This window comes from Physeter macrocephalus, chromosome 19 (genome assembly GCF_002837175.3).
Source record: "Physeter macrocephalus isolate SW-GA chromosome 19, ASM283717v5, whole genome shotgun sequence".
In the NCBI taxonomy this organism is placed as follows: Eukaryota; Metazoa; Chordata; class Mammalia; order Artiodactyla; family Physeteridae; genus Physeter; species Physeter macrocephalus.
Window position 1 is genome coordinate 28,303,345 of NC_041232.1, and position 12,789 is coordinate 28,316,133.

Below are 12,789 nucleotides of genomic sequence, written 5' to 3' on the forward strand. Positions count from 1 at the left end.
TGCTGTTTTTATTCAACATAGTATTAGAAGTCCTAGCCACAGCAAAAGAAAAAAAAGGCATCCAAATTGTAAGGGAAGAAATAAAGCTGCCACTAGTAGACGACACGATACGATAAATAGGAAACTCTGAATACTCCACCAAAAAACTATTAGAATGAATAAATAAATTTAGTAAAGTTGCAGGATACAAAATTAATATACAGAAATCTGTTAAGTTTCTGTACAATAATAACGAACTATCAGAAAGAGAAATTTAAAAAAAAAAAATCCCATTTACAGTTGCATCAAAAAGAATGAAATAACTGGAAATAAATTTAACCAAGGAGGTGAAAGACCTGTATTCTGAAAACTGTAAGACTTTGATGAAAGAAACTGAAGAAGACACAAATAAATGGAAAGATGGATTGGGAGAATTTATATTGTCAAAATGTGCGTACTACCCAGAGAAATATACAGATTCGACGCAATCCCTATCAAAATACTATTAGCATTTTTCACAGAACTGGAAAAAATAATCCTAAAATTCATATGGAAGCATAAAAAGACCCCAAAGAGCCAAAGCAATCTTGGGAAAGAACAAAACTGGAGGTATCATGCTCCCTGACTTCAAAACATGCCCCCATCGTTAAGGATCCCTCACATGGCACAAGCGTATGAACACAAGGAAACAAGGCCAGCGATGCAGAGACAAGGCACAGGCGAACGCGGAGATGTCTGCTGATTGCAAGTGCTCTGAGTAGAGGGGAGTGAGGAGTGACTGCCGGGGCAGGCTGGGGGACTTCCTGGAAGAGGTGGGACACTCGTGCGCCTTGAGGCGAGGGCAGGACACCACCGCGCAGGGCTTTTCTTCCTTCACCCCAGTCTCATAGGAAGAGGATTCACCCTGAGTTACCACCGACTTCCAGTGTGCACGTCGGAAGTGTTCTGGTTTGCAGAGTGGAGGCTGTGGGCTACATGGTGATGATTTACTGGCAAAATCCCAGAGCAGACACAGAGGCTTATATGTTGCCGCAGAACAGAAGGTTCACTTTGAGTAGAAAAGTTAGGCAGGAGGGCAGGAGAAAGGGAAGGAGGGAGGAGTCTCACCCATATTTACAGGATCGATTTGAACTCTTGAGCTGATAAAAACTGCCATGTATTAAGTACTTTAGGTGCTTTTCATACTGAATCAGTTAGAAGGTTTTTGGTTGCAAATGGCAGAAGACACTTGAAATTTGAATAAAAGTCACTTCATATAGACAAAATAGACCAGGGATCAGACGTGGCTTAATTGGGCTCTGGCTCAGCATCGCACAGCTCTGTCCCCTCCGCCCTCTTCCATGGTCAGCCTCTTTTTCAGGCTGGTGTCCTTGGTACCCAATGACCCTTACGGTTACAGGCCTCATGGCTTCTAAACAATCAGAGCAAAAGAAAATTTATCTTCCCCAAACCAGCCAAGTCCTGAGCTTCACTCTGATTGGACCAACCTAGGTCACATGATTGGGATTAAGCCAAACAAATCCATCCTGGTCAATCGCATCCAAACCCAAGGTTGCTACGTTTGGGAAAGATACCAGCGGGGCAACCATCATTAAGAGGGTCAGCAAGGTACACGTGATCTCATTTACTGAGAGATGAAGAGATGCAGGCTGATAGGCAAAGTGAAGGAACACGATCCCCCATTACAGGTATAGAGCTTGGATTGAATCCATGCCTGGGACTCCCCAGCTCCTGCTGCAATCCCTGTATCTTTCCGCCTCCCATGGTGAAGTGTACGGCCGATTGAAGTTAGGGCATCTCTTTGGGCAGCATGTGCTGGAAATACGCAGGAATCACACGGAAGAGAAATGACAGAAGGAAGAAAGAGGGTCTGACCCAGGAGAGGGGAACTGCAAGGCCCTGCCGGGAGGGGTGAGGAGAGAAGGGACAGAGAGCAGGGGTGATGTCAGAGAATCTCTCTGCCGAAGGAAAAGTCTGGGGAGAGGGCGCCTCTTGGAATCCAGAAGAGAGAGAGTCCAGGTGGCCGTGCAACAGGCAGGTCAAACCTGAGGGCTAGGAACTTATACCCAGTAGTAAAATACCCTGTTTTGTAGAAACTAAGAAACCATCCATTCTAAGATGCACCCATTTTGTGGATCACTAAGGAAAACTGCCAATAGAACGGACACAATGCTTTTTCAGCACTGCAAATTTTTCTTTATATTTATTGAAACCGCTCTTTTGGGCTTCATGGACATGGATTCTTATCATATGTCACTCTTGTGCTTACGTAAGATGGAACAAATCAGCGAAATACTTCAGTTAGTGTGTTTTCAAAACCTCTCCCCATTCAGTACCTACATCCAACTACATGGGATCCCTTTTGGGTTCAGGGCACGGGCCCGTGGTGACTGGGCCATAGGAGCAGTAGAGATGTGACCTTTCTTATAAGGTGATTTCCTGGCCCTCAGCTGTATCTCTAACAGGGATGGGCAGTTCTTTCTCCTTTCACCCTGGGTGGCTGGCTCCCTTTGTTGGGTCACGTGGCTGTTGTTTTACAAGAAAATATGAAACTGCAATGTGAAATATTTGCTTCCCTGACATCAAATTTACATCCCGCTGCTGTGTGTCTGTGTTCAACACACACACAATATTTTTTTCATTTCAAGGCCTAATCATAGTGTAATATTTTTTAGAATATTTTAAAATAGCAATGAAATACGTTGGGTGTAGGAACAACACCCATAACACAAAATGTGACGACCACAGGAAAGCCTTGGATGGAGTAAGCACATGCCTAGTTAATGTCAACCAGGGCAGGTTGTCACATCTGTCACCTGCCTGCCTGTGTTATAAGAAATGTCGCCATCTGCCTCCTCAAATGTTCATCTTTGAATCGACTCAACATGGTGGTTACATAAGCATGTCTTCCCGAAGGCAGGGCTCACAGAGAAGCAACTGGAAGAGCTGTCAGTGGGTCCAGCGTGCACGTCAGAATCACCTGGGGACTTAAAAATGACCTACGCCCAGGCCACATCCCAGAGACCCTTATATATCCGAGGTCTGGAGTGGGGTTCCTGCATCAGAATGGTTTAGATGCTCCCCAGTTGATTCTGATGTGCCACTAGGGTTACGCGTCTGCAGAAGGTGGATTGTCCCTGTCCCTCGCTCTGTGGGGCACCTGGGAGCAGTGTCCCAGTTGTCCCAGGTCCAGGGGTCTTTAGGTTTTGTTCCGCAGCCCTGCCTCCCAGGGGGACCAGACCTGAGACATTTGTGTGAGTCTTCATACCTCAACACATACACATGGCTCTGCCCCCGTGTGCACACCTGAAGACCCGCTTCTCTTGTGCAACTCACCTCCCGTAAGGATGCCTGGATACCTGGCACGAATCCCCCCAGCACACCTGGGCATCCCGGCTTTCTGTGTGAAATCCAGTTGGACCTGCGTTTCCTGCTCAGACGTGGTGATTTGTAGCAAGTACTCTCCTTCCTCAGTAGACGACACTGGCTGATCACAGTGCCCTGCAGCCCAGCTGGGTAATACCTGCAGGTGGGACACTGCAGCCCATCCTCCTAAAGCCCCTCCTGGGCACGGAACACAAACTTATATGCAGTGGAATTGGAAACTAGGGTCTCCAGCTCCCCAGCTGATTCCTGGAAATGGGAAAGTGTTTGTAATTAAGTGGAGGAGGGGCGGCTCTTGCGGCCAAAGCTGCCAGCGGTCAGAAGGGAAGAGGCTGGCACCGGGGAGACCCCTGTTTAGAATAAGGGGTGGGGGGTTTCTGCCTCCTGCCTTGGCGAGCTTCCCTTGTGAGCACTTTTCCTTCTGCGCTACTGTCACTGATCTCTCTGCATCTGGGACAGGAGCCAAGTGCTCTGACCCTGATCCCTGGGTCCCTCCAGACGCTCTGTAAACTTCCTGCTGTTGTGTCCACGCTGGGGACATCCCAAACACACACACTTTCGAGAATTGTCAAACCCGAAGCAATGGTTTGCTTTACTCAGCATTTCAACCAGGTTCTGATGTGAAAACCTTCCATTTATTACTTTTGGAGAAGAAATTAATTCTCTAGAGCAGAGATTAACCTATGGTCTAAGGATGTGATTTGTGGGAGTGTGTGTACTTGATTTTTAAATTTTTTTTTTTTTTTTTTTTTTTTTTGTGGTATGCGGCCTCCCTCTGTTATGGCCTCTCCCGTTGCGGAGCACAAGCTCCGGACGCGCAGGCCCAGCGGCCATGGCTCACAGGCCCAGCCGCTCCGCGGCATGTGGGATCCTCCCAGCCAGCGGCCATGGCCCACAGGCCCAGCCGCTCCGCGGCATGTGGGATCCTCCCAGACCGGGGCGCGAACCCGGTTCCCCTGCATCGGCAGGCGGACGCGCAACCACTGCGCCACCAGGGAAGCCCTAAATTTTTTTTTTAATAGTTTTTCCTCCAGCTTTTTTGAGGTATCACTGACATAAAGAATTGTACATATTTAAAGTGTACAACAGGACGATTTGACATGCATATACTCTGCGGAATTATTATCACAATCACATTGACTAACACAGCTATCACCTCACATAGCTACCATTTTTGTTTTGCGGTGAGAATGCTTAAGATTTACTATCTTAGCAAATTTCAAGCATATAATAATACAGTATTATTAACTATTGTCACCATGTTGTCTTTTAGATCCTCAGAACTTATTCATCTTATAACTGAAAGCTTGTATCCCTTTGAAGGTTTATTGTAGTGTAAATCCTTACATGTACTTGCTTTTTTAAATGAGAGAGGGCTTAACTGTTTTAGATGCTCGAATGGGTGGGTGACCCCCAAAACAGTTAAGAACCATTTTGTGTGTAGGAAGGCTCATTTGATTTTGGGATTTTGTCTCCCACATTGATGTTAGGACACTGAGGTTGCTTTGGGAGTTTAACAATTTACTGAGGGGTGATGTGGAGTCTAGTGTCACAGGGAAGTATACGTTAGAGGTGGATGAGGAAGAGACAGGAAAACACAAGGACGGGAACATAAAACAAAACTAAGACTCGAGGCCAATACCAGCATTATTCACAAGAGCCAAGAGGTGGAAACAACCACTATCCGTTGACGGATGAACTGATAAAAAAACGTGCTGTAAACACACAGTGGGATGTTATTCAGCTTTAATGAAGAAGGACATTCTGACACATGCTACAACACAGATGAACCTCGAAGACATTATGTTAAATGAAATAAGCCAGACACAAAAGGACAAATACTGTATGATCCACTTACACGAGGGACCTAGAACAGTCAAGTTCATGGAGACAGAAAGTAGGATGGTGTGCCAGGGGCTGTGGAGACGGAGCGGGGAGTTGTTTAATTGGTCAGGAGTTTCAGCTGGGGATGATGAAAAATTTCTGAAGATGGCTGGAGGTGATGGATCCAGAACAGTGTGAATATACTTAATGCCACAGAACTGTACGCTTAAAATGGTTAAAGTGATACATTTGATGCTATGGATATTTTCCCGCAACAAAAAATACTTTTAAAATTCTTAAGGCCAAAGTCAATATTCCAGTGTCCTGCATGCGTGTTTCCAGGGGATGACAAACTTTGCTCTAAGCTTTGCAGCAGCCAAGTCTCAAGCATTTTTCCTTGCAGAGTGAGGGGCTTACCTGACTTATGAAGCAAAACACTTGGTTATAATGGTCACTTAGGTACTGACAATTAAAACCAATACCTATTACACGGTCATTTAAATGTGTGACAATTTGCTAATGCTTTTATAAGCTAATGGGACAGGAAAGAGAAGGTGAATTATGTTTAAACCAATGTATATAATTTAAAATGAGGGTAATATCTGATAAATTGGTGTTTTATGAAATAGACAGAGACTCTGAGATAGCATGAATAAGGAAGGGGACTTGGGTGGATGGACACAGACCCCTCGTTAAATCAGCAGTTGACGGGAAACCAAGCGTTTTGCCGCAGGCTGGGCAGGGAGAGCCTGCTCTCGGTCACGGACGCCACAAATCCAACAGGTTTCCAGCACCAGGAACATCTCTCTTCAGCCCAGGGAAGGCCGCCACCAGCTTCTCGGCTTTGCTAACCAGCCAGGAGCCATTAGTCTGATGATCCAGGATCCGATGGTCCTGGAAGGATGCAGAACCCCTACGAATGGCCCCTGAATTGCAAATTCTCTTGCCAGGCTGGAGCAGACCCCCAGGAAAGCAGAGCTGTCCTTGCTGGCCTGGATTGTGTCCTGGCCTGGCTCCAGCACAGAGGTGCCCGGAGAGTGGATCTCACCTGGGTTGCTAGTCCTGCAGCCCCAGTCTCCGGCTGGCGTCACCTCTCAGGGTGAGTTCTAGGTTGATTCCCCGTGTTGTCGGCTCACACTCCCTGAAGATGGCACGTGGGCCCCAAATGCCATCCTGAAGGGCTGTCACCTGCTCTCCCAGGGAGGCCAGGGTGCTCCCTCGAGCCAGCTGCACTCTGGGCCTGAACTCTCAGGAAAGGACCCCTGCATCTCCACCTAGAGATCGCCCCCCAGCTGCCACCTCCAGGCTGGACCCACTGTCCTGATTCAGTGCATGGGGGGGCTGGGTGGGGAACTACTCTGTTGAGCTACTCCATCCTCAGGTCCCGTGACCAAGGCCAGGGCGGGCTTTCCCCACCTCACAGGCGCCGCTTCCGCTGGCCGGTGGGAAGCAGGGCCAGCCTGCCCCTCCCCTCCCCCCCACTGGGCTTCCACCGCAGGAGCAGCCCCCAGTGCACGAACTCAGCCAAGGGGGGCAGGTAGGAGGAGGGGCTTCAGTCCAGCCCCCCCTGTGGCAGGACCGCAGCTCCTCCATCCTTCTTCAAGGTCAGGGCGGAGAAGAGCGGGTGCTGGGCGAGGTGGGTGCAGGACGGACAGCTGTCGTTCAGCCTTCTGGCCCACGGAGGCCTCTGGGCTGCAGCGCTGCAACCTGAGAGCGCAGAGCTGAGGGGCCGAGTGAAGCATCTCATTTCCACACTCCTCCCGGGCGGCCAGCGGACTCTGTCCAGCTCAGAGGCTCAGGAGCGCACGGGCACCCCTCTGTGCTGTCGTGCGTGCCCGGGTCTGAGCGGCCGTGGGAAGCCCAGGGCAGCCCATGACTCTGCTCTGGCCCCGGGTGCTCCTGGTCTGCATCACCAGCAGCATCATACTCCGGGAACCCCAGTTCTCTCAGGCAGTTTTGGTCCGTTTTCCAAGGCCACTCTGAGTTACGCTGCAGTGAGCCTGCCCCTGGCATTCATCACGTGTCCACGGCTCACCTGTCCCAGCTGCCTTTTGTTTGTCCCATGAATTCACTGCAAATCTGCTGTGTCCTACATGGGAGTGGGAAAGAGAGTCCTCTGTGGGAATGCCCTGGGGTAAGGCTGCCAAGGCTGGACTGGTCACAAGACAGCAGTTCATCTCCAAGCAGGGGGAGAAAGGGAGGGAAGAAAAGAACCCATGGATTTTTTGAAATACGCCAACTGCCAAGAAACACATGATTTTGTCCAGATGCGCAAATTAATACAGAGAGCTTAGATAAACTACCCAAGATCAAACAGCCAAAGAGCCATGGCTTGAACCTGGGAAGTTGGCTCCAGAGCCTGGACCCTCCGGGAAGGCCTGGGGGGGCACATGGGTGCAGCCCCTCCCCACCAGAATTCAAGTCCTGCCGTGGCCCCTTAGCGATGGTGCAACCTCAGGGAAGCCATACCCCCTCTCCTCAAGGTCAGCTCTGTGCCTGCAAAATGGCGCTGATAAAACCAGCTTCCAGGGGAAGTAAACGGTGAGGTCCACCTCAGGGCTGGTGAGGACAAATAGCCCCAAATCCATTCTTTTCTAACCCAGGAGCAAGGGCCAACTTTCAGAGGTGTTCTTAATTAAGTTAGCTGGGGTAATTCGATTTTCATTCTATTATTTTTATGAACAGAGAGGGATAAAGGGGCATCTTAGTGTTGCTTTAAGGAACCTCCGCAGGCCGCCCCACACAGTGTCTGAGGCCCAGTTGCGGCCTTATCTTTGTTTACGGGCCCAGCTGGCCCCTGTCTGAGCTCATGGCCTGGGGGTGGGGCTTGGGGGGACCCATCTTATTCATGGAAACAGCTGGAAGAGCCTGGGGTCCAGGCTGGCATCACCCCCAGATACAGCAACGAAGATCAACTTCCTCTACACCTGCCCATTGCAGTCAGTTGCATTCATAACATTTTATTTACCACAATTTTTTCTTTATCCACGTGAAAATCTTTGGGTAAATAAAATTCCTTATGTCTGCTACCCATATGGGCTGCAGTTTACATTCATGTGGCTCTTTTAATGGTTACTATAGCCTCCTATTTCACTTGGTCCTGAACCACATCCGTGTGGGAAAAATAGAGAAGATGCTGCCTTTGGACAGGCTGGAAGGGAGGCCGGGAGTGGAGGCCACGCAGGCAGCAGCGGGTTATGGCTGGCTTAGATTCATTCCCATCTGACACGGGCATCGTGGACTTTGGAACAGAGTTTCTGCTCTTAGGGGAAGAGGACGTGGAGTGAATTGCTGTCCTGTTCTTTTTCTAAATACATCTGACAAACATCCAATGACATTGGGTTTCTGGGATTGCCTGTGACTTAAATGATGCCGTCAGGTTCTTATGACTAGAGAGGGCTGGGGGACCACCCCGTTTCTCTTACAGGAAAACGTGAGGAGTCAAATGGTGACGTGCTTCCCTCCACCACTAGCATGTGAGTAGGAATCATTTTGAACTGTGTGTGTTAAGCTGCATCTTTGATTTAGTGAGTTCTAGCGCAGTAACAAGAGCCGGAAGTTCAAGGTGGGGTCAGAGACAGGCATCTGGTCCAGCCTCTCTTTGTCAAAGCTTCCTCAACTTCTTCTACAGTGAGGGTTCACGGAAGAGAAGGCCCAGCAGAGATGGAAGGATGTGTCATAAGTATGATCCAGTCTATTTCGGGCTGATGTTCTCTGCCTGACTCGCCTGTTTCCTGAAGGATGAGATCCCACGGAGAGACACAGTGAGGGCCCCAGGGTGGGGGGCGGAGGGGGGCTGTGGGCTGGAAGGATCCAGAACAGGTCAGGCGGGCTTAGAGGTTTACGCACGCAAACTCGCCTTACCTCACCCCTCTATGAGTCACCTGCATGTGCGCCTCATGCTGCTACGAGAAAAATCAACACTCTGAAATCCTACAGAGGCAAACCTAAAACCCACCGGTGTTACATGAAGAGAAGAAACCCCAGGCCTGGGGTTTTCACTCTGTTATCCTCAGAGCCCCTGGCCCTAGAATTGGTCCTGGGACCAGGGGACAGTGCAGAGAGAGCGGCTAAGGGTGACGACTGAACCTGTATTACAGGCTGCAAGTGAGCCTTGAAGGCTCCAGCAGCTGGAAGATTTCTCCTTCACCCTGAGGCATTGACTTCACTTGGAAGGGAAGGAAGAAAGTGTTTTGTTTTGTTGGCATTATTGTGTTAAAATATACATGACAGGGACTTCCCTGGTGGTGCAGTGGTTAAGAATCCACCTGCCAATGCAGGGGACACGGGTTCGAGCCCTGGTCCGGGAAGATCCCACATGCCATGGAGCAAATAAGCCTGTGCGCCACAACTACTGAGCCCGTGCTCTAGAGCCCATGAGCCACAACTACTGAAGCCCGCGTGCCTAGAGCCCGTGCTCTGCAACGAGAAGCCACCGCAATGAGATGCCCGTGCACCGCAACAAAGAGTAGCCCCTGCTCGCCACAACTAGAGAAAGCCCGCACGCAGCAATGAAGACCCAACGCAGCCAAAAAAAAGGAGAAAAAAAATATGTATACACATGACAAAATTGATCATTTTAACCATTTTTTTGTTTGGTTGGGTTTGTTTGGATGTTTGTAAATTCAGATTAAATTTTGTTTTAGAGATGTAATTGACATATAACATTGTATTAGTTTTAGGTGCACAACATAATTGTTCCATATATATATATATTGTGAAATGATCGCCATAAGTTTAGTTAAAATCCATCACCACACGTTACAATTTTTTTTCTTGTGATGAGAACTTGGAAGATCTGCTCCCTTAACAAATTTCAAATATGCAGTATTATTAACTATAGTCCCCACATAAACTATATTTATCTTATAATTGAAAGGTTGTACCTTTTGACCCATTTCACCCACTCCCTGACCCGCGGTGGTGATGGCTGCATGACAATGTGAATGTACTTAATGCCACTAAACTGTATATTTAAAAATGATTACACTTTTATGCTATATATATTTTACACCGAAAAGGAACAATTGAGGGATAACTGATATGCACAAGGAACCAACCTTGATTTGGGGCCAGAGGAAGCAGTTGCACAGATGGAAAGAGAAACAGGAGCAGAGTTGCTGTGGACCCTGGTGTCCACCCTTCTGCACGTTACTCCCTTGGACAAAATTGGGAAACCTCTGCAAGAGCCCAGCTGCCTCATTTTCCAGTTTAGGAAACTTTAAGTTAGCAAGACCATTCTCCCTTCTTCCAAACTGCCTGTCCACTACCGGTTTAATTCTGATCAACCAACTACCATCCTGGATGAGATTCTACAAAGCAGGTTTGAGGTCTGTGGGGTGAGCCCTGGACCCTCATGGGGCTGCAAGTCCTCTATGTTCAGAGCACCCCTGCCTCTAGCCTCCCTAGCCCCTGCTCTCCATCACCTTGAGCGAGAGGCCCGGCTAGACTATTCATCAGGCCACGGCGAGCTATGCTCCCTGACAGGCCTGATATGGGTTGACCTGTGTCCCCAAAAGATATGTTCAAGTCATAACCCCCAGGACCTGGGAATGTGACCTTATTTGGAAATAGGGCCATTGCAGATGTAAATAGTTAAGATGAGGTCATAGTGGAGTAGGGTGGGCCCTTAATCTAATCTGAGTGGTGTCCTTATAAGAGAAGAGACACACGGACACACTGGAGAAGACGGCCGTGCACTGACAGACGCAGAGACTGAAGATAATTGTAAGCCAAGGAGCCCTTGGGATGGCTGGCCACCAGCAGCAGCTGGGAGAGGCAAGGAAGGATCTTCCCCCACAGGTATCAGAGGGAGCCCGGCCCTGCCGACACCTTGATTTCACACTTCTAGCTTCCAGAACCCAGGCAGTACTTTTCTGTTGTTTTGAGCCCCCCGAGTCTGTGGTGTTTGTTATGGCGGGTCCAGGAACCATGCCCACCTGTGCTGGGTGGGAGGGCCTCACAGGTGGACAGGCCGGTGGGCAAGTTCAGAGCTTCACTCAATCACAGTTCACGCTCAGGGTGTGTGTCTTATCCCAGTTACATTATTCACAATGTCTCTTCATTATTTTTATTTTTTTAAAGTATATTTTATTTTATTTATTTATTTTTTTCTTCTGGCTGTACTGCACGGCTTGCGGGATCTTAGTTCCCCGACCAGGGACTGGCCCCGCGCTCTCGGCAGTGAAAGTGCCGAGTCCTAACCGCTGGACTGCCAGGGAATTCCCTACAATATCTTTTAAAGTTGCTTCACTTCTTAGTGTTAAATATATTATAAAAGGAAGCTGTATATCCCCACTGTACACCAATCCTAGAGAGAAAGTCTTGGTGATTGATGGAATCATATGTTTTTAGAGAGATTGGGATAATATTATACTACACTAAATTTGGGAAGTCACTGTAAATATACGGACTTAAAAGCAACACCACCGACAGTTCTGTTGGAAAAAATGTCCCAACAACGACAACGGAAGTAGCATTTCTTCCAACACTGGAAGCTCACGTACACTTGTGGGCCCCAGAGTTTGGTCTCGGAAACTCTTTTCCAGCGGAAAGAAAAAGACAAAATTGGGTATTGAATCCATGTTTTGGAGCAAGAATAAAAAATGTCAGTTAATATAAAATACAAAATAATGAAGTTATTCAAAGAAAGGGTGAATTTACTAGAATATGTTTCATTCATGTTATTTTTCATAATGGAAAAGTGTTATCTGTGCTATTCGTGGATACCGTGTTTCTTCGGTCAGCTCCTGTCTATTTGTCAGATGTAGATATGGAACACAGCAGAAGCAGGAGGAGAGATTGAAACTGACGAGTCAGCTACAGTCATTCCAGCATAAGAAGGAATGATGCCGTGAGCAAGAGTGGACAGCAAGTTGGTAAGTGAAGTAGCCATGGGGAGCTTTACTGATCTCGCCAGTTAACTAATACCCAAGCACATGTTCCTAGATAACAAAGTAGCCAAATGTCCTTACAAGAAGAAAGCAAATCCCACATATACTCCCTCTTCTCTCAAGGAGTCAAACCCTTGGCAACACCACTAATTACAGGGAGTTAGTAATAAGACATACCCAGCTATGGTAAGAGACCAGACTAACACATCTCCATGACTGCACACAAATAAATGCATACAAACCATAGAGGCCACTTTATTCCTGGAAAAGACTCCAAGTCCCAAAGTCAGCCTCGTTAAGGAAGACAGGAACCTAAATGTCCCCTGATATAACAAGTGCAGCTTCCTGGCAAGAAAAAGAAACTCACCCCAATGACCACTGGCTCCGGTTTGAATCAATTTGGTCTGTTCACCTGTGTCCTGACCAAGAATCAACAGGTCACCAGCTCAAGGCCTGGATCTCCTAGGGGGATCAAGGCAATATTCTTTTACTTTGGGGTCTGGTAAAATTTCCAACATTCTAGAAAGGTGCAAAATATCAGTTATTGAACTGATAGAGTTATTGAAATCCTAAGACAGTGTAAAGCATGTGACATTCGTGATGTGCAATAAAAAGAGTGAGGATCAAAAAAGGAACAAAACGGGGCTTCCCTGGTGGCGCAGTGGTTGCGCGTCCGCCTGCCGATGCAGGGGAACCGGGTTCGCGCCCC